Here is a 23,147-nt window from a genome sequence, read left to right on the forward strand (position 1 = left end):
AATCTATCTGGGTATAAATAGTCAGAGTTGAAGAATAAAGAATAAAATAGACTTTGATAAATTTGGTAGATAAATTTGCAGAAACAGGAATGTGTTTTTTATGGACTGTAAATGGAAAGGGGAGAGTTGGACAAACACCTGTCAGCATCATCATTCTCAACGTCTCCAGGACTCTTCCCTCCTGATGAGCTGCAGTAAATGTGAAAATCAATATCTAATTTAGTTTTTATTTTGTTGATTGCTACATACTCTAAAACACATTGTTACTAATAGTAAAAAATATGACTTTTACAATAAGTGTGAGGACATTTATTATTCAAATTATCATATGTAAGCAGCCTAATAGAATTATTAACATAGTCCCCTAAGTCAGCCTTCATCATCTCTTTATATTCACTTACTATGCTGTCAGTTATGAATGGAAACTAGATATATTTTAAGTTAATTAAGCAAAAACTACTTTGAATGCTTACTGATTTTCTGCTCTCACATAAACAGATGCTATCAACTATTCAATATAGAAGTACTTCAGGATTATCTTACATTGCTCTTATAATTAACAGGGTTTATGGAAGCACAAGATGTAAGAAGTACATTTTCAACATGCTTAAACATAACATCATCCATAATTACTGACTTCTTTAGATGAATCCCAATCAGAAAAGAAGAAATATTCAGCAACTCCATTCTAAGCTCTTTATTGTGAACCCCAAGCAGAAAGTTAAATATCTGTTCTTCAGCATTCAGTTATTCTAAAGAGCTTAGGGAAATGTGTTTTTAATGCATTAAACATCTCATTTGAGCCTTTTCTTCATTCTGTGGTTTATTTTACCTTTCTGTACCTCACCGCCCTTTTCTCCTTTTCCATTATTTGTCTTAAGTCTTTGTTCTCCTGACTGCTCTAACATTCTTCCTAGGGGACCCCAAATTTTTCTATGGAACATCACATTTCCTACTCCTGACAAAAGCAACCCAGCAATGTTGCATCAACCCACTAAGGGAACCTAATTTTGTAATTTATTTTACTACTTTACTCCCATTACATTTTAATCTTATGGGTGTACTTCACCCACTCAGGGTTTCATTCTACATGCAGATGGTGAGAAAAAGGAAAATAATTAGGTCACGTACAATGGTACTATTAAAACTATCCCCCAAAGATTCTGAAATTCACTAGTTTATATGAACCATCTATTTTTGACAAGAAAATAATTCTAATTTGCTAGAGATTTGTAATGTATCATCACTTAAAATAATTTAAAAATGAAATTAATTTATAACACTGTGTTGAGTTGTCTTATATAATCTCCTTGATTTACAATAAGGTGTCTATCTTTCAAACATGAGTGATTAATCTTCAGTCTACAAAAAAATGGGTTAAAACAGATTACACTCAAGCCATATTAATTGTTTAATCATACCCTGTAGTGGGCTGAATAGTATTCTGCAAAAATTCATGTCGACACAGAACCTCAGAATGTGACATTGCTTGGAAATAGGATCTTTGAAGATGTAATTGCTTAAATTAAGATGTGCTCATACTGAATTAGGGTGAGCTCTAAACCTAATGACTGGTGTCCTTAAAAGAGGAGAGAACACACAGTGACACATACACAGAAAGAAGAAGGTCATGTGACGGCAGAGGCAGAGTTGGAGTTATGCTGCTACAAACCAAGGATTGCCTGGGATTCCAGAAGCTAGAAGAGGTGAAGGAGGATTGTTCCCTAAAGTCTTTAGAGGGAGCATGACCCCACTGACACCTTGATTTTGGACGTTTAGCCTCCAGAACCGTGAGGGAATAAATTGTTGTTTCTTTAAGCCACTAAATTCGTGGTCCTGTGTTACGACAACCCTAGGAAATTAACACACACCCATAATATCTGGCTTAAAGGACCAAATTAATAAGATGAAATGAAAAAAAAAGTGTATTGAAAGAGTTATTTATTATTAACCTAGATGATACATTTGAGAAGTAAATTCATATTAAGTCATAAAATTGTGACAAGTTAACTAAGGATAATACTTTGAAAGAAGGAAAAAAAATACAAATATAGTCTGAAAAAAACAGGAGGAATTTGATTTGGAGTAAGCACAGAATGTTTCCCAATTAAAATTTCTCTAAACTCTTAAAAGAATTATCCAGTTAAATGTCTCAATATATTTCATATGTTTAAAGTCTTTTGGAAAACATATTGTTTTTCTCTGGATGATTTTAAGATTTATCATTATTTTTATTATTATTTTAATCTTTGGCAGTTTTACTACGATGTTCCAAGGTGTAGTTTTCTTTGCTTTTTCTAATTGGGAATCCCTAGAATTACTTGAGCTTGTTTTTTGATATCATTTGTTACTATTGGAAACTCCTGAACAGTATATCTTCAAACATCACTTTTTCCTTCTTCTCTATCTCTTTTCTGACACCTCAGTTAAACACAAATTATATAATTTTACCACATCCCGTGTAATTTTGCCACATTCTTTTCTGTATCTTTCATCCTTTTCGTCTCTTCATACTACTTTGGCCTGGATATTTTCTACTGACCTACCTTCCACTTCACTAATCCTTTCTCATGATGTGTCTAATTTGTGTTAAATCTATTGTGTTCTTAATTCTCATTAATGTATTTCAGACGTAGATTTTTTTTTAAGACTATAGATTTTCTAATAAAATTCTCCATCTATTCATCTATTTTCTTTAGTATTAGTCACAGTCGTTTTAAGACTGATACAGACCTCTTATGGGTCTGTTTCTATTTTCTGTTTATAATATCTTGATTTTTAATCAATTGATACTGTCTCTTGTCAGAATGGGTAGTTTTTTATTTGCTACTGACTTTTGTGTACAAAAATTGTGTGGAGGCTGTGAAAAATATTTTATCTTGCTGCATAAATGATTTTCTTTTCTTCTGGCAGACAGTTAGTGTGATCTAATCAGAGATTAAGGTGATTTGAGGTTGAATTTTAGTGTTTGTGAGGCTCCCTTATTTCTGATTTCCTCTGATTCTTAGGTGGTTATACTTCAGGGATCTATTTACTTGGTTTCTTGTTGGGCTCTGAAATGCAATTTTTGTCTCCTTAATATCATAAGAGTGCCAAATGCTCTGGTTGGTTATTTAGCCTCTCAGCTGTCACTTTTTGCATGAGTACTTGGCCCCTTGCCTTGTACAGCTAGATTTGGGGATGCACTTCTTCAGCTTCCCTATTCTGTGAGATCATGGTCCCTCAAGTTTTGCCTGCCTTGATTGGTCAGATGAATTCCAAAAGATATTCTCTCATACTTTGATACAGTTTTTAGTTATTTTCATTAGAAAGATTTGTCTGATACAAGCTAATTTTTCATATCTGGAAGCAGAAGTCACATTAAGGAAACAAATATTCAATCTAAGAATAAAGAATTTCAGAAATTTCTTAGAAATTTATAAGAAAAACTGCAGTTAAGCTGTGACTAAACACATGAATACACCTGTCAGAAACTAGACCTCTTATCATTAGGTAATCGAAGTGGCACTGTCTCTCTGCTAAATTGAAAGAAAGACTTTTACAAGAGTAGGTTCTCTTGGCTTTTGTTTTTGGTCCTATGATGAAAGGAATCATTCACCATTCATGATGAGCTTTACTGCTTTTGAATGGAAAAAATGGTAACTAATTTTTTATTTTTTTTGAGAGGAGGATCAGTCCTGAGCTAACATCTATTGCCAATCCTCCTCCTTTTTTTCCCTTTTTCTCCCCAAGGCCCCAGAAGATAGTTGTATGTCATAGCTGCACATTCTTCTAGTTGCTGTATGTGGAACACTGCCTCAGCATGGCTGGACAAGCCGCACGTCGGTGTACACCCCAGATCCGAACCCGGGCCACCGGTAGCGGAGTGCACGCACTTAACCGCTAAGCCACGGGGCCCACCCCCAAATGGTAACTGATTTGAAGAGCCACCTTTATCACATACTAAATTTCCATACATACATATATTTTTTATACTATCTCTATCTTGATTGCCCAATCACCAAAATTGTTTATTTCAACACAAATACCATGATACCATGCTATTTTAAAATAAGCTTTTAATTTAATTTTTAGAAATTAATGTAAAGATAGCACACATGCCTGCAAACCATATACAGTAAAATGTAAATCCTCTCCTACTACCTCCTTTCTGCTATTTTATAGCCATATTTTTTACATGAAGTGTCAATTGTATTTACCAATTGATTATATATCCCCAGCGATATTATATACATATATATACATATATACATATATAATAGGTATTTGTTTTTGTTTGCATAGTAATATAGAAAAACTTTTGTTTTTTACTAATTGATAGTGTATTACATTCAACCTTTACTTGCTTTTTCATGTAAGAATGAATGATAATTATTATTTTAGAAAACATAAAAACTTGTGTAGTAGTCACTGTTCAAAGAACTTCACATGTATTAATTCTTGTTTTGTTTTTAAGGTTTTATTTTTTTAGAGCAGTTTTAGGCTTACTACAAAATTAAAGGAGAGGTACAGAGATTTCCCATATATCCCCTGCCCCTGCACACATATAGTTCCTGTATTATCAACATCACTCACTAGAATGAAACTTTGTTTTTTTTCGTCAAAGATGAACCTACATTGACACGTCATAATCACCCAAAGTCCATAGTTTAGTGTTCACTCTTGGTGTTGTGTATTCTATGGGTTTGGACAAATGCATGATGACATATATCCGCCATCATAATATCATTCAGAGTATTTTCACCACCCTAAGAATACTCTGTGCTCTGTCTACTCACACACACGCACCCCACCCCCCACAATCACTGATCTCTTTATTGTCTCTATATTTGGTCTTCACAGAATGCCATATAGCAATCATACAGTACATAGCCTTTTCAGATTGGCTTCTTTTACTTAGTTATATGCGTCAAAGATTCCTATGTCTTTTCATGGCTTGATAGCTCATTTCTGTTTAGCACGTAATAATATTTCATTTCCTGAATGTGCACAGTTTATTTACCCATTTACCTACTGAAGGACATCTAGATTACTTCCAAGTTTTGGAAATTATGAATAAAGCTACTTTAAACAGCCACGTGTAGGTTTTTGCATAGACATAAGTTTTCAAGTCCTTTGGGTAAATACCAAGGAGCACAATTGTTGCATTATACGGTAAAAGTATGTTTAGTTTTGTAAGAAATCGTGACTGTTTTCTAAATTCACTGTATCTGTTTGATCCCCATCAACAATGAATGAGAGTTTCTGTTGCTCCACAACTTCACCAACATTTAGTGTTGTCAGTGTCCCAGATTTTGGCCATTCTAATAAGTGTATAGTGGAATCTCGTTGTTTTAATTTTCATTTCCCAGATAATATATGATGGAGTGTATTAACTCTTTTAACATCACAAAAACCTTCTGAGATATTCGTCATTTTATCCATGTTATAAATGAGAAAACTGAGGCACAGAGTGTTGAGATAACCAGCCAAATGTTATATGACCTAGTGAGTAGTAGAGCCAGAATTTAAATCTAAGTAATTTGGTTCTAGTGTTCGTGGTCTTAACTACAACGATATAATCTTGAAGATTGTTCCACTTAAATAATTATGGAATACTGTTATTTTTAACTGTTGCATAGTATTCCATTCAAACTCTATTAATGTTACTTTTGATTGTTATCTTTTACTATTTTCTATTATAAAAAATGATTTTCCTAATACATACATCATTGTCTATGTGTGTATTTTTGTAAGTTAAATTTTAGAAATTAACTTATCAAATCAATGAAGCTATGACATTTAAAAATCGTAGCAGCTTGTTTTAATTCCCATAGCTTCATATTATGGTTGACATTTTATATGGGAAACCTTTTCTCAGTGTTATTTTTATGTATCATCTTGGTAATTCATGTGCATTTCTTTTTCCATATGACTTTTTGAATTGGCTTACAAAGTTTCATAAAAAAATAGAATTTTATTCAGATTAGTCTGCAGTAATACAATAATTTCTAAAAAAATGTCTTATCTTCTACAGCGAGTCTTCTATCCAGACTGCTAATAAGACCTCTCCATTTAGTAAATCCTTTTTTTATATTCTTCAGTAAAGTTTTATACTGTTTATTCTTATTTGTCTTCCTCATTTCATTTTAGATCTTATCATTTATTTTGGAGTCATTGTATCTGAAAACTTTTTCCATTACTTTTTCTTTCTGGTTACTGATGGTATATAGGGAAGATAACGTGTTTGATGTGATAGTCTTGTAGTCAAAGACTTTGCTGATCTCTCTTATTGTTGTCTTGAATAGCCTATTTAGATGATAATATCTCCTGCAAATAATGACAGTTTTATCTTTTCTTTTACAATGTTTATACATTTCCAATTGTTTTGTCGTTTGTTTTAAACATTGGCTGGCATCCTGGTACATTTTCTTAAATTTTGACCTTTACTTTCTTTTTTTAAAGCTTTATTGAGATACGGTTTGCATAATACAGAGTTCACTTGTTTTAAGTGTACAATTCACTGCTTTTTGGTAAATTTAGAGAATTGTGAAGCTACCTCTGTAATTGAATTTTAAAACATTTCTATCACCCAAAAAGATCTTTTGTGCCCCTTTGCAGTCATTCTTCATTCCATTCCCAACCTTAGGCAGCCACGAATCTCCCAGTACTGTATTGCATAGTACTAAGTAGTATATCAAGACGTAAAGACAAGAACTTGCTTGTCTTGTCTTTAATGAGAATGTCACAAATGTTTCACTTTTAAGTATGATATGAACAGTTTCCTGTCAACTAAGTTGAAGAAGTTTCCTTTTATTTTGAATTTGCTAAGAGATTTTTATTGCAAATTAATTTTAATTTTGCCGAATCCTTTTACTGAATCTATTCAGATGGTGACATTATTTTTCACATTTAATGTAGATCATTTTATAGATAAATTTTCCTAGTTTCAGCTATATTTGCCTTTTATTCTTTGACTCAACTTGCAAATGATATATTATTATTTTTGAAATCTATGTTACTTATCTATTGCTGCATAACAAATGGCTTACACAAACAATAATCATTTATTATATCCTATGATATTGTGAGTACAGAAATTGGCAGCATCTCAGCTGGATGTTCTCGCTCAGAATTTCTCACAAAACAGCTAAAGATTTAGTCTTCTAAAATCTTGACTGGGGCTGAAGGATCCATTTTCAAAAGGGTTCATTCACATGCCTGGCAATTGGTGCTGGCAAATTGTTCCCTTCCTAAGTGGACCTTTCACAGGACTTCTTGAATCTCCTCACTATATGGAGGATGTCTTCACCCAGAATGAGTAATCCAAGTGACCACTGTGGAAACTATATTTTATGACAGGATCTTGAAGTCATACACCGTCACTTCTGTTTTATTCTATTGGTCAAATAGGTCAGCCCCATCTGAATGAGTGAGAGGACTAAACAACGGCATGAATCCTAGGAGACAAATATCATTGGGACTAATATCCACAGATCCTCACGTATTCTTTTGCTATTATTTATGTATAATATTAATATTTATGTAAATATTAACATTTCTAAGTGTCATTAGGCCATATTTTTCATTTCCTATGGTATGTTTATCTAGTAAATAGATAGTGTTATGTTGACCTAAATAGAAAGGTAAATGGAAGCAAGCTCAAAAAGATGAGTTTACTCAGGAATAGCAGAGGAAGCGCAATTTGGGAAACGCAGACTGTAGCAAGCTACAGGCCAATTTGAAGAAACAAAGGGAAGGTCAGATTTCATTGCTTTGTGGGGAAATAGGGAAGGGTTGTTTTGAACAAAAGTTTATTGGAGAAAACAAGAGTTTGAGGTTGTCACGGTTTCTCATTGGCTGCAAATGGTGGTTAGTGCATTGTTGCTGGGGCAGGGAGGGATCTTCCTTCTTTTTCTTAAAAGCAGGAGACGAAATGATTGCCCATGTGATTAATGTCCTCCTTTGTCAAAATAATTCTTATCTTCATTCTTCCTGCTGGTTATGCAGGCTGCAATGAGTGGTGCATGCATGAGAGCTTTCCCTTCAGGGCCTCCTGACTCCATTTAAAATGAGGGTTTTTTTATTCTACATTTTCCCCTTTTGTTCAAGATTTTTCCCAAAAGCACTGCAGGTCAAGAGTTAGATTTTTTGCACATGGTGGTTTTTTCCCTCAGTGCCAGGAAGGACCTTTCCTGGTTGTCATGTCCCACATCCGAGGGAAAGTGCAAATTGGAAACCGATGAAGCCACATTTGAGTAACAAGGAAGGGTAGGAGGGAGAATTCTCAGGCATTTCATATCTAAAGTCTATATCTCATCAAGACTTAAGTGATGGAGATCCTCATAAAGCATTGAGCCAATATCACCCTATTGGGTATGTCATTTTTACAGAGATTTGACAGGTAATATGTACAAAGCTTAAAAATAATTATGTAAAACAGAGTTAAAAGTAAAATGACAGATTCAGTTTGTATGATGGTTCTGAACCACGAGCCCAAACCTGAAGGTTACCAGCTAAATAGATCAAAAGACCAGCGGTCATCAGGTGACATTTGTTGGAACGAGTAGGCTTATTCCCTGATCTTGTATAATTGAGTTTTTATCTCTCTAGAGGCATTTATCTATGTGTAATAAGTAGTATTTGCTATCATATAAATGCCTCCTTCTTCAACAAATAGATAATTAAGGGCTATGTAATTGTCCAAAACTACTCTAGCCAATGAGTCAAGTGATTGTTATTGGGCTGCTATTGCTTTGCTGTGGAATGGATTAGCTCTCCCAAATTTAGGAAGAAATTACTGCTCATACATTTATTGGCACTCATTTCAACCTAAAGGAGAAAGGTTGCCCTTACAGAGACAAACTTGGAGTCATGTATGCCTACTGGAAGTTCTTGTTTAAGGTGGCCATGGAGGCTTAATGGAGTGGACTAATGGGAGGCTTCAAAAGTCTTATTCTGTAGCTAATGTCAAGGGGACGCTGAGTGAAATTAGCATCAGCACTTGAGACAAGTGAGAAAAAAATTTGTTATAATATGGGCTAAAGAGTTACCATTGTCATGGACAGAGCAAAGATTCTGGTGGAAAATCCTTCAATTAGATTTGTACTATATCGAAAAATGCTGACAAGAACAAGAAAAAGAGGGAGAGGATAAGATAAGAAGTAACAATGGAAAAACAGTGTACGAACCTGGTCCTGTCATCATGGGAAAGCTGTTTCCCTCAGTTGTCATATGCTTCAATTCCTGGTCAATTTGATTCAGAGGTTTCCATTGCTTGCATAAGACCACATGTTGAATGGAGCCTTCTTTAGCTGTGAGATGTGTACCTAAGGCTCAAGTCTTTGGAGTTTGGCTGCCATCTGGGTAATGAGGAGGGCCTGGTATATATAATCTGAGGAGATTAAAGGATAGTCTCTGTTCTTATTGATTTCAAATCAGAAGGGTGGGAGAAAATTGAAACATTGGTTTGGAGGTTTGTAGTCAGATATTTGAGGAAACTGGAGGAGTTTAGGGTCCAGTCCAGCTTACAGGTGTGTAACAAAACCTTAAAGACAATTAACAGTACAAGAATCTAATAGCTACAAAGATGCAAACATAATTTCTCTCCATATTATCCCCCTTTTTATCAAAGATAATCACAGTAAAACTAATTTATTTGTATTAAACTTGGCTTTATTCACATAAATGCAGCAAGAATAGTGATTGACCATATAAGCTCTTTTTTAAGATTGCCTTACTGGAACTTTGTAAGCAAAGTATTAGACCAATTTTTTAAAGCAGTTTCTTAAAGCTGTCTGGTCATATCTACGTATGAGTCTATGTATAGCTCTCTCAAATATGACATTCCAGTTAAAGCTTTGGTAATATAACCAAAATTTCCAAATGTGTCCTGTTACAAGGAGAACAGACTTTTATTGAATTTATGCAAATATGTATGCTGTCACGAGAAATAAGAATATTTAATAATAGTTTCCAAATTCTGGAGAGATCAGGTAGGGAGAAAAAGATAACTGCTTTACCCTTGTTTACAAAAGTATATTTTACCAAATTGCTGTATGTCATATATCATTAAGAGCAAAAGTTTCCTTAAGTCAACAAAAGTAAAACATTAGAGAATCAGCATAAGAAATCATAAAAAATTATACTCATCATCATTAGTTTATTTAGTCTTCTGTAATTAATTCTTGTTGATTTTGATTTTCAGTTAGCAATTTTATGCATCAATCAGTTGTTTCCATAAAAGTTTTAGAAATTTTTACCTAGTTTAGTGTTATGATCTTAAAGTTATCAGAAACTTTTATTCTAGCGTACTTGCCAGGGTCTTTTCCATGAATCTCCTTAAAGATGAAACATTTTGTAGGAATATTTTTGCAAAACATCAGCATAAAGAAATAAATGTCTTTGAAAAGACTTAGAGAAGCTCATTGCTAAAGACCAGATGACAGTTTTCTGGAATTTCTGGAATATTTATATAAATAACATATATCCACATAAACATAATCTAAAAAGTTTTAGCACTATTTCTTATTTGACAATACTTCCTATGTAATTTAACATATCAAATAAGCCCAATTAGTTTAATATCTCCCTTTTTATAAGAAGAGAGAACAAATCCCTAGAGGAATCCCAGGGGCCCTCTGGGAATTCCCGAAGTTACTTTCTGGTAAAAAAAATTACTCAGCTTTTTTTAGTAATCAAAGACCTGATAAAGATGCAACACAGAATCGTTGTTTCTTAGGCAGATTACATTAAAGGCAAAGAAACTTTATCTGTTTAACAGAAAGAAAAACCAAATTCTAATTTGCATCAGTGTACTGCTGATATTGAAGTTCATTTTAATTTCAGCCAGCTTGACCATACATTAAAATTCCTTTTTAAAGATTCCTTTTTCATAAATTCTCTACAACTTACTATTTCCATTCAGCCTTGTCTTATTTTTTCCCTTTCTTAGTCTGGCAATCATTTCATTTTAGGGCAAAATTATTTTTTCTCAAAAAATCCATCTCCATTTTTCATATCCTTTCTGCCTCCTACTTTTCTTGCCTCTTACTTTTTCCATTTGCATCCTACTTTTCATATATAGTCATTTTCTTTCATCCTTATTAGTTCAAATGTTATTTTCTTAATTTCAAAAACTTACAAAGTTTAGAGGCTGGCCCCGTGGCCTAGCGGTTAAGTGCTTGTGCTCCACTGCTGGCGGCCTGGGTTGGGATCCTGGGTGGGCACCGATGCACCATTTGTCAGGCCATACTGTGGTGGTATCCCACATAAAGTGGAGGAAGATCGGCATGGATGTTAACTCAGGGCCAGTCTGCCTCAGCAAAAAAGAACAGGATTGGCATGGATGTTAGCTCAGGGCTGATTTTCCTCACAAAAAAAATAAAAATTAAAAAAATAAAAAATAAAAAACTTACAAAATTTATCTAGAAAAGAAATTGTGCAAGGCAATTGTTTCAGAATAATTACAGATTTACTCTTAGAGGATAGCATAATTTCCTGTGCATTACATTAAATGAATATAAACTTCTCCTACACACACAAAAAATAAACCATATGCCTTTTGGAGATTACAGTATGAGATTCACTCATGTCTATAGGTTTATGCTGACATTGCTTTGCTAGGCTGGGAATGACAGAACAGGCAGGGGCAACAGGACCTCCATGTTATTGTTGAAGTGGGTTGCTCTAAGTTGAGTAGGCAGAATAAAGATTTGAAAGATGGGACAACAACTTCTAAATTGATGGCAGAGCTATAAATATCTGGGAAGCCGCGACCAGAATTCCCAGCCTTGCAAGTACTTCTAAGAAATGGGGGAAGTTCTTTTAAATAAAGATTGTTGCCTGGCTGCAAATCTGAAAAGTCAAGGCAACAAAGTACAAGCCTATCAAAGAATGATTACAGCCTGGCCTTGGGGAGTTATCACTGTGTGTACAGGACAGAAAAAGTGGTTGTTCTTATATTGGCCTTTACAGCTTACCACACAGATTTTTTTGTTGCTCAATTTACTGTGGTATAAGGGCAGTGGCTTTCCAACATGTTGGATCATTCCATAGCAAGAAATACGATGTGTATTAGAGCCCAGCATATACCTACATATATAAAACCATATAAGTAACTGAAATAAAAGTTTAATTAACTGACATATGCCATGCATGCATTCTATTTTACATTTTATGAAATTATTTACTTTTGTTTATATATAAATAATAAATAAATTTATGATAAATTTATCTATGAGTTACAGATAAAATCGAAGATATATATTACCCATTCATCTACATTGATACATATAGATACCATGTATATTTTCTGTTTAAATAAATGTTAATCATAATTTATCAATGGTCTATGACAATAAATCCTTCCATAGTAGGAGAAAGCTCTCATGAGAGTTCCATTGCTTCTCATCTTTTAAAGGGGTGCCTGATACTTTGCCTGCATTATCTCAGCATCAATGCACACAGTTTGTGCAGAGTTAAGTTATGTTTATTATTTTAAGTGTTCTGACATTTTCTGTTTGGTTCATTTTGTATTATCAGCTCTTCTTCCAACTTTATAAAACTATTTTTAATCTTTGCTTTCCAGTGAAAACTAGGAAGCAGACAATTGTGAACTATCTATCATATATTAGCATTTTGTAGTAGATTAGCAAGCCCATAAACACATTTCATAATTTCTAAAAGCATATTCTTCTTTGCAGCAAACTTTTCAATGTGGCACAAAATATGTCTATTGATAGACCCAAATACCTTTTGTCTTTCTGTGAACATTAAAAAGCCAAAATTAGACAAACTTTTGTTTAGCAATCAATGTCTCAGTATACCATCCTGTCTGGAAATGATTTAGACAGTCAATGAATATCCATTATTTAGTTTAACTTCGTATAAGCTTTTATCTTATTTACATTTATTTAAGACACTTGCTCTTAAAAATCATGTTTGAATTAGACATTTAACAGTTAACCATTATCTTATTTTTCTTGTTGACAAATTTTGTAACACAGAGATAGCATGAGTTTATTTGATCAGTAAACCTAGGTAGAATAAAAGTTGTTTATTTGCATTATATTTAGCACTGATAACTCTGACATGCTTATTTTTGTTAAACCAATAAACTTAACCTAACTTTTATTTATCCTAGATCAAGTGAACTTGAAAAACATTTGAGTTAGTTTCTATATTTCTAAGAGTATACCTAATTTATATAAATACTTACTTTTATCTAAGCCAATTAAATAGAGCTCTTTACAAATTAATTTTGGCAATATCATTTGGATATCACATACACACCATGTAGACATAATAATATACAGATAGACATAGAGATCTTATAGCTTTTATTTTTTCAAAACTTCAGCTGTGTCTCAGGTATAAAACTCAAAGGAATAGTTAGATCCAAATAGTTTTTCTTTCAGATGGAATAAGTTAAGGGTACCTGATCAGATGGCCAAAGTTTTTCATTAAAGATATTTTTTTGTTTGCATGCTGTAAGGATCCTTTTAGAGCTGTTTTTCTTTTTTAGAAGTCATTTTATCATTTAGAAACTTCTGCATACCTACTAAAGAATGCATTCCATTGTCTAGGAAATCTTTAGAAACAAAGTTCCCCAGAATGGCCATTATCAGAGAACAAAAGAGTACTCACCAGGAAGGGTGATGCCTTTATTAAAACGGATCCTAAATAAAGAAGTACAGCTCAAAATGCAAATAGACTGGAGCTTGGATCCAGAAGAGACTTACCCTCCAACTTCAGGGTCTGCAAGAAAGCAGTGAGCTCAGTGTGCTCTGCTGGTACTGGCTCTTAGGTATTTGCTCACTAGCCTGAGAGTTGTTGGGGGTCTTCTCTAGATCCTACTTTTGACCACTATGAATGGCGACCTAAGTAACGAGGTAAATGATGAGTTCATGCAGGAACAGCAGAGGAATTGCATTTGGGAAACGCAAATGTAGCAAGATAAGGAGAGCTAGAAGAGACAAACGGATGGTCAGATTTTATTAAAAGTTTTAGGAGGAAATTGGGGAAGATTGCTTTGAACAAAAGTTCACTGGAAAAGAACAAGCGTTCCAGGTTGTCTCGGTTTCTCATTGTCAGCAAGTGGTGGTTAGTGCATTGTTGCTGGGGCAGGGAGGGATCTTCCTTCTTTTTCTTAAAAGCAGGAGATGAAATGCCCCTGTGATTAATGTCCTCCTTTGTCGAAATAATTCTGATCATCTTTCTTCCTCCTATAGGCAAGCTGCAATGAGTGTGGCACATGTGTGAAAGCTTTCCCTTCAGGGCTTCCCAACCCCATAGTGAATGACTTTTCCTTTATTTATTTTCACACTTATATCAGCCTTACAAAATAATTTTGGTACCTTTTCTAATTTCCAGTATATATAAAGTGAAACATATCTGTTCCTCGATGAATTATATAAATCCATCATGAGACTGGGTGATTTCAACACATATCTCTCAAAAATGGAGAGATCAGACAGAAAAAACAATGAATGATGACAAAGATTAATTGACAAATATAGTTATTTAGCTACGTATTCTTGGTATGTATAGAAATCTGCATTTAACGGTTGGAAAGTAAATAAATATTTACAGAAGTTATTTTACATTAGTTACGATACTAATTAATTAACTATATTTTATATAGCTCTTACTATATGACAGAAAATGTTCAGAAGTCTTTACATATATTAAGTCATTCAATTGTCACAAACAACCTATAAATTGGTTACTTCTACTATGCCCATTTTATGCTGAAGAACCTGAGGAAGAGGTGATTAAAAAGTATATAACTATTAAGTGACGGAATTAGTACTTAAATCCATCATTTTGACCCCAAAGTCTATGTGGCTAGCCAATGCCATATGACCTCTCAAATAGCAGCTCTCAACAAACAAGTAAATACTTAATGAACTACGCAAGATAGGTTTTGAAAATATAATATTCGCAAACTATAACACCATAATTATAGAGGCCTAAAAAACACATTGAAATCATCATGTATTAAATAATTTAAAAGATGGCCATAAATAAAATATGTTTAAAGGAGAGATTACAATGAAAATTAAAAATACTAATTTTTAAAATTGAATAGTAATAAAATTCTATATATAAACTTGTAAGATTGAAAAAATATATATTTGAGAGGAATTTGTAACAATAAAACTTATTTTAGAAAATAGAAAGGTTAAAACTTAATGAGCTAGGGGCTGGCCCAGTGGAGCAGCGGTTAAGCATGTGCGCTCCACTGTGGCGGCCCAGGGTTCGAAGGTTCGGATCCTGGGCGTGCACTGACGCACCGCTTATCAAGCCATGCTGTGGTGGCGTCTCATATAAAGTAGAGGAAGATGGGCACGGATGTTAGCCCAGGGCCAATCTTCCTCAGTGAAAAAAGAGGAGGATTGACATCGGATGTTAGCTCAGGGCTGATCTTCCTCACCAAAAAAAAAAAAAAAAAAACTTAATGAGCTAAAAGTCCATATTAAGAAGTTAGAAAAACAAAAACAGAATAAACACAAAGAAAGGATGGTTAAGTGACAAAAATTTGAGTCAAATATCAATAAAATAGAAAACAAGCAAAATAGAGGATAAACAAAGGCGAAGTGTTGTGTTTTTATCTTTTTAAAGATGGGAGAAATATAACAACTTCTGCCATTGGGATGAATGAAACTTATCCTCTAAGTAGATATCTGAAGAGGAGTTGATGGGTGCAGAATCTCCTTATTATTTACATGTTGAAAACTGTTTTCAATAGTTAAAGACTATATTTGAAGGAGAGCTTAGCTGGATATAAAATCATTGGTTCATAATTTTTATAAGTTTTAAAAAATACTTCTCCATTATTGCCTTGCTTTGTATGTTGGTCTTGAAATTGCTGGTCTAATTTTTACAAGTCATTTGATGTTTTGTCCTGAAAGCCTTGACGATTTTATTTTACCTTTGAAATCTAATAGTTTGATTATGATAGATCTCAGCATTGATTGTTCTGAGTTAATTTTCCAAGGGACCTGGTGAGCCCTCTTAATGTATATACTCAGACTTTTTCTATTTCTGGAGAGTTGTCTTACATTATAAATTTAAATATTACTTTTGTTCCATTGTCACCATTTTTTTTCATCAAGGATTCTGAGATAACATGAATATTATTCTTTCTGTGCTAGTCTTGCCTTCCACTTCTTTCTTTTTTATCTATTTTTATTATTTCTTCCATATGTTCTCTTAGCTATCTAGATTGTTATCCTACCCTACGTCAATGTTCCTAATTAAAATTTTTTTGAATCTTTTCTCCCTTGGGCATAATGTAACTTACTTTTTCCTGAGTTAAATGTGTCTTCCTCCATTTCTTTCCTAAATTCATTTGGCTTTTTTTTTTTTTTTTTTTTTAAAGATTATGGGTCTACCATAGGCTAATTTTTTTTTTTTCTGGGAAAGATTCACCCTGAGCTAACATCTGTTGTCAATCTTCCTCTTTATTTTCTCCTCCCCAAAGTCCCAGTGCATAGCTGTATATTCTAGTTGTAAGTCCTTCCAGTTCTTCTATGTGAGCGGCTGCCACAGCATGGCTACTGACAGACGAGTGGTGCGGTTCCACACCCGGGAACTGAACCCAGGATGCCGAAGCGGGGAGCACCAAACTTTAACTGCTAGGCCATCACAGCTGGCTCAATCTGGCTCTTTTTTCATTTTCTCCCATTTATGTCTATTTCATCTTAGGTTTTGAATTTCTGATTCAAGGGGGTTTTCATGCTTGTTTGAGTATATTTAATTTGTTTGGAGTGTAGACTTAGAGTTTTCTTCTGCTTTATCCTTTTTTTTTTTTTTAATGAGAGTTAGGTATGGATCTCAAATGATTTGTGTGAATTTTAATTTCTTATTTTCTAAAATGGACTTTATAGTCCTGTTGTTCATGTTTTTATATTGGGGATATTTTACCATATTCCTAGCTTAATGTCAATTATTTTTCTTTTCCATTTCACCACTTAATTGTCAAAAAACCATTCTTCCTTCATTTTGCCCTCTTTCTCTTCTAAACGCTATGTGTTTGGAAGAGTATCCCTTTAAACCACACTTGCCCCTTTCCCTTTAAATCAGGCATGAGACCTTTTATAAGGCAATATCTCTTTAAATCATACATTTATGTGAGGCTATGACCCTGTGAAAAAATTTCCCCTCTACACCATGCTCTCATTGTCCCATTACTTTTTAGAATTTTCAAATTTAGGAAGGATATAATCTTTCTGTTTGTTCCTCCGACTCCCCCTCAAGCTCCTTATTAGCATTCCTCTTCTGTTTTCTCCATAGTTTTTTCCCCCTCTGTCTTTGCTCACAAAAAGCATTAGGGCAGAGTGGAGGTGAGGCAGGAGTGTGTGAGACCACATTGTTGTGATTTGTTGATTTTTCTCGTTATACTTATATATACTCAAATATAATTATTTAGTAGTTTGGGAAATTATAAGAAATGATTACTACACACCTACCATCATCTACTCCTACCCAGAAGCTCAGGAGTGGGTATTGCTTTGTATCTATTTTTATAATTTCAACCTTTTAATTAAAATGTTTGGAATATTAACATTTAATGCAATTATTGACATGGTTGGATTTAGGTACAGCATTTTATTTTTTGCCTTTTGTTAGTTTTCTGTTTGCTTTTTGTTTCTTTGTATCCTCTTTCTTGTCTTTTTACATTTTTAATAATTTTAATTTATCTATTTTTCTGTTAATGCCAGGTTCAGGGGTCATGCAGATACCTGGGCAGAATGTATAACCTGATTTGGGTTCCTTCTCCTGGACTTTCTCTTTTCTGATTTCCTTATCCTTCTTTGGAAGTTCTAGGCATCCAGATTTCTCTTTCCAGAAAGATATTGGGTTTTCTATTAGAGTTTTAGCTACCCTAAATCCTTGTCTTGATTGTTGCTGTCATTGAAAAGAGAGGACGAAAGGAAGGAAGGAAGGAAGGAAGGAAGGAAGGAAGGAAAGAAGGATAGAATGAGAGAAGGAAGGAAGGAAGGAAGAAAATGGGAATATTACTGCATACTTGGTTGTTTCCTCCAAGTTTTAACTTCCCTCAAAAATCTTCCTGCTTTTTTTTCACCCTCTGTATGTATTTTTTTATTTGAGTTTATAGCTGATATCTGCAAGAGTGTTATTTGTTAGCTACTCTTCAATCACAGAAACAGTGTCTCTATGGTGATTTTTTTAAAACTTTATTTCTTCTCTCTTTTATTCTCAGTGGATAAAAGTTTTATTGATTTGTCTTTAAATTCACTGACATTTCATTTTCAGCAATCTCCAGTTTACTGTTATTTTATCTGGTGGCTTTTCCATTTCAGATATTATATTTTTCAGTTCTAAAATTTCTATTTGATTCCTCTTAGTAGTTTTCCTTTCTTTGTTGAGATTTTCAGTCCATTCATTAATTTAAACATTTTCTTTAAGGGCTTGAACATACTTATTTAACTCCATTAAACCTCTTACCTACGACTTACAATGTATGGATCAACTTGAGTCTTTTTTTACTTTTTTTCTGCACATTTCTCTTATTTTAAGATGTATCTTCCTGCTTATTTGCATGTCAAGTAACTTTTGATTGTGAGTAGAAATTATGGATGATACATTTAGATAATCCAGATGTATTATCTTCTTCCGAAGCGTGTTGATTTTTTTCCTCCAACAAGTAATAAAATAGTAGCTGATCACCTTGAATTTGGAGAATCTTGGTTTTCTCTACTTTGCTAGTGCAAGTATGTTTGGTGTTACCCTCAGGCCTAGGGAAAATGATTGTGGACCTAGTCTTTACTCCAAAAGTGAAGCTTCAATGGAACATCTGAGGTGTTCACCAACTGCCTATAACTTGGCAATTCTCAAACTCAGATTTCAGTGTCTCCTGCTCTAGGTAGCACCTTAGAGATGTTTATTTTTGTTTTTCCCAGGGTTTCAAATTGTTATTTGTGGGAGAGTTAGGAACTAATTCACTATTTCTGTATTAAGAACCCTTTCTATTTTATTTTCTACTTATTAACATGCATCTGCAAAATAAATCAATGCAAACTTGAGAATCAAATTAGTTTGAGAACTTATTGTAATCAAGCATAAATGAAAATGATAGAAAATATTGAAAAAAGTTGCCATCATAATTGTAGGTCTAAGGGAGTTTGCAAATTGGTTGATTGGAAATGTGTTTGTCAGCTTGAGGTCCTATTATCTAGTAGATATACTATGTTCTTTCCTTAGCTACTTTTCTCAATCAGTGTTAAACAGAATAATCCCCAAAGATGATATCCTGTTGAAATAACCCTACTTTGATGTACTTTGGCTTTTTTTTGCTTATAAGTAGTCCCATAGAATCATAGAATCTTGAAATTAGAAGGAACCCCTGTGATTACCTATAGTCTGATCTCCCATCCGGTGCAAGAATTCTTTCTCAATCCCCTTAACAAATGATCATGAAAACTCAGCTTGACCACTACCAGTGATCAGGTGTTCATTGCTCTGCTTTCACTCAGAAACAGAGGCAAGCACTATATTTTACTGTGAAAGACAATGAAAAAGCACAGGTTCCTCATTACCAAAATTCCAGAGTTGATCAGATTTGACAACTTAATTTCAATGCCTAGCTAACCAGAAGCATCATCTAAAGAGGCCATGACTAAGACTGAACTTGCTCTATAACTGAGAAGCCAAGCATAAGAACAAGGATTGGGGTAAAAAAAAATCTGATTTTTAATCCATTTGTAGTTAAATTTATGTCCAAAGCAGACTGTGAACAGAATAGGAAGTTGCATTTTCTAAGCCAGAATTTTGTCCTTTTGAGTTACTTGGAGCAAATAAAGTCGAGTCTACCATTTCTCAAAGCTTCTTTCTGCAACAAAATCCTGGCTCTGCCTCAGGCTGAAACAGACACTGAGGCACAGGTTTATAAAAGACATTGAAGAGTTTAAGTTTCTACAACCCACAGAGACAGGGTCAAAATGTGCTTTCATTTAAAATTGAATATACTACACTTCAACCTAGGAAAATTTACCACCATTAAAATAAACTAACACAAGTAATTTATACACATTCATTCTATTACTTATAAGTAAGCTTATATACATAAGTTTGTTTTCACACATTGACTTTGTGGGTTTATGTATATGTATTAATAAATACTCAGTAACAGTTGGGTGAGCTTTGAACATATCCTTTAGTGGTGCAAGTTATTGATGACCGTGCTGCCCAAAGTTTTGCTATCGTGAAGCACATACACTTGTCAGATGACTAGTTAAATGCAAGGTTCGACTTTTTGCCCCTAGCTTTACATGTCCATGGGATATAAGAAATTACATAATTGCAAATGCTATGATAAATATGATGATTTATGACATGCATATTAAAGCCAAATCAATGTGTGTGAATTTCCTTTAGGGTACCCCATAGAGACGCAATTCAGGATCCATGTAATTTATGTATGTCCTTATTTATGGTCCTTTATCTGTGAATTAAAACAAATCAGAAGACCATTGACAATTTAGAGGTTAAAATATCAAACAAAGAGAGTTATTTAAGGCTCTCTAGATTTTCTCTTCTAGGTGTAGGTCTATAAATGAAACTGCAAAATCTTCGAAGTCTATTCTTTATGTGGAGAATGTATTGTAACCTGATGGATTTTGGAAAAAGAAAATGCCCTCTTGCTACTTAGAGGTAATTTTTTGACAAGGGACAAAGGAAAAAGTCCTGCTTTGCTGGTGTAATAAAATAGGAGATTGTGAGATGATTAAATGGCTAAAAACAAATTCTTGGTATTTGATGTTGTCAGTACCCAATAGTAAACAGGGAGTTCATCAGTTTGGTGGCAATTTGCTAAGGGAGTAAGCTGAAAGTACTATAAAAGGAAGCCACAGAGAGCTTTACTTTTATGTGACATTTCAAACCTAAGAGATATGGAAGCTGGGGGACTGTTTTAATAACAAAAAGGGAATGTGTTAAATCTGCTCTTCTGCCAGAGCCAAATGTATGTTTGGTAAATGAGAGCAAGTTGCCACTTACATAGGAGAAAGTAAAAAGTTTTGGGTAATGTCCATCTATATGCTTAGGGGATATAATATCAAAAGGACAGTATGGTGTATAAAATTTTGAACAGTCAGATAAGGTTCACAAGTATTCAGAAACAGATTCATAAAAATTCACAAACAGAAAATGTAGGGAACATGGATGTAGCACGGGAGAAGAGGAAATTCTATTTTATTGGAAGCTACACAACAAGCAGTAATAACATCCGATACGCTATAAACCCATACTTTCTAGAGAGGAAGTATTGAAGAATAAGAAAACGTATGCTGGCTCTGGGAACAGCTTACTCTTTTTAGTAGCTGATGCCTCCATGTTTATGGTTATGGTGTTAGCTGAATGCAGATTGGAGACTTGATATGCCCTGTTAAAATGCATGCTGGTTTCCCTAAAGCATGATCTTGGAATATTCTCAGAGAAAACTCAGGCTTATCAAATGCACCAAACATAATGGGAGAGAGAAAAAGAGAGACAGAGACAGAGAGGAATAAATGACATGACAGAGAGCCAGGAAGCAACTTTGGAGTCTCTGCAATTTTTGGCAGGAATCTAGAAGACACAGTGGCAGGATAATTTTTCCATTGTTTTGTCTGAGAAATATTGTGGATTTTAGATGAAATAAAAATAGTCATAAGGAAACTGAACCTTTGTTCAGTATATATTGTTTGAATTTCAAAATATTCCTTGTGATCATAGAAAAACCACCCCAGGGTTTATGATAGGTAGGTAGGTAGGTAGATAGATAGATACATACATACATACATACATACAAAGATACATAGATAATCATAGATGTCCGCTGACTAAATGCAGAGAATTTTAAAATAATATAGAAGAGGAAAGAAAAAGGGAGAAAAACACTAGATGAAATTGGAAAGCCTTCACTATGAAGAATATCAGATGGGATAGGTGGAATCTGGCTCCTGCCTACTTCCTCAACCTCATCATTTTCCACACTTCTGCTCATCCTCTGTACTTTAGTCATCTTTCATTTCAGTTCCTCAAAGACAACAGGGTCTTTCATGCTTCAAACATGACAAACTTCATCGGCCTGGATCACTTTTTATCTGCTCTTCCCATAACTGGCCCCTTACAATTCTTGCTCTGAGAAGCTCCTCTGACCATGAACTCTTAAGTAGATTTACTTACCCTATTCTCCATCACTACTCTGTTAGTTTCCTTCACAGGACTTATCACTATTTTTATGTAATTGTCTATGATTGATTGATTTGTATTATCTATATCCCTCACTAGAAAGCCAGGAATTATGTTCCTTTGGTTCACCACTGCTGATCACACAAATACCAGAGTCCCTAATACATGGTAGATATTTATTGAGTAAAGGCAGAAAAAACACTGCTGGGTTTGCCTAGCAATTTATGAGAAAAAATTGTATGGTTGATATAGGTTCACATGTCTATTTTCTAATCCAAAAACACAGTGATAAAGTAGTCTTGAGATTAAAATGCAAACAATATAAACTTAACCATGAAAATACCATTAAGTATGGTAGAATGAGACCCATAATTGGAATATTCTGATAGGAAAATATGATTTATTAAGATAAATTACTGAATAGTGAATAAAATAAAACTATCTAAAGGGTTAAACATCTAAATATTTTCTATATACTGTATGGAAAGTGAGATATGATTTAAATGTAAAAACTATTATGTGGTAGTTTAAGAAATAGTGAGCATTAAGCAGTAATAAGTGGGGCCATGGTTTAAGGATAAAGGGCATATGATCATTCTCTTCTGCCCTCATTGGATCATGTTTACTTTAGTTTTTTTGTGTGTGTGATTTATTTGTTTGCACTTAATATGTGTAGGAAACCAGCTTGGTAAAGGGATGCAGAATTATGCCATCTGAGAAATGTCATCTCTGTAATGTCAGGCACCAGGATTGTCTTGTTCACTTCTGCATCACAGATCTCTAGCACAATGTCTGATACATAGTAGATGAAAAATAATCATGTGTTAAGTGAATAAAATGTTGGAAAAACAATGAAGGTGAACATAGCAACTGTATTAAATATTTGATGTCATAAGAAAGAAGAATCCTGGCTTTAAAATTATGTAACTGATAGAATTTTGAGCAAAGGATGGAAATAACCAGAAGCA

General features: G+C 33.9%; 1 long non-coding RNA gene across 1 annotated transcript in view; it reads left to right on the forward strand.

The window, feature by feature from the left end:
- LOC147914506 (uncharacterized) overlaps positions 1-23,147 on the forward strand; it is a 153,117-nt gene that overhangs the window by 115,620 nt on the left and 14,350 nt on the right. The window lies entirely within an intron of this gene.

The sequence above is a fragment of the Ceratotherium simum genome, chromosome 19 (assembly GCF_057802395.1).
Source record: "Ceratotherium simum simum isolate JZ-2026a chromosome 19, ASM5780239v1, whole genome shotgun sequence".
NCBI classification, from domain to species: Eukaryota; Metazoa; Chordata; class Mammalia; order Perissodactyla; family Rhinocerotidae; genus Ceratotherium; species Ceratotherium simum.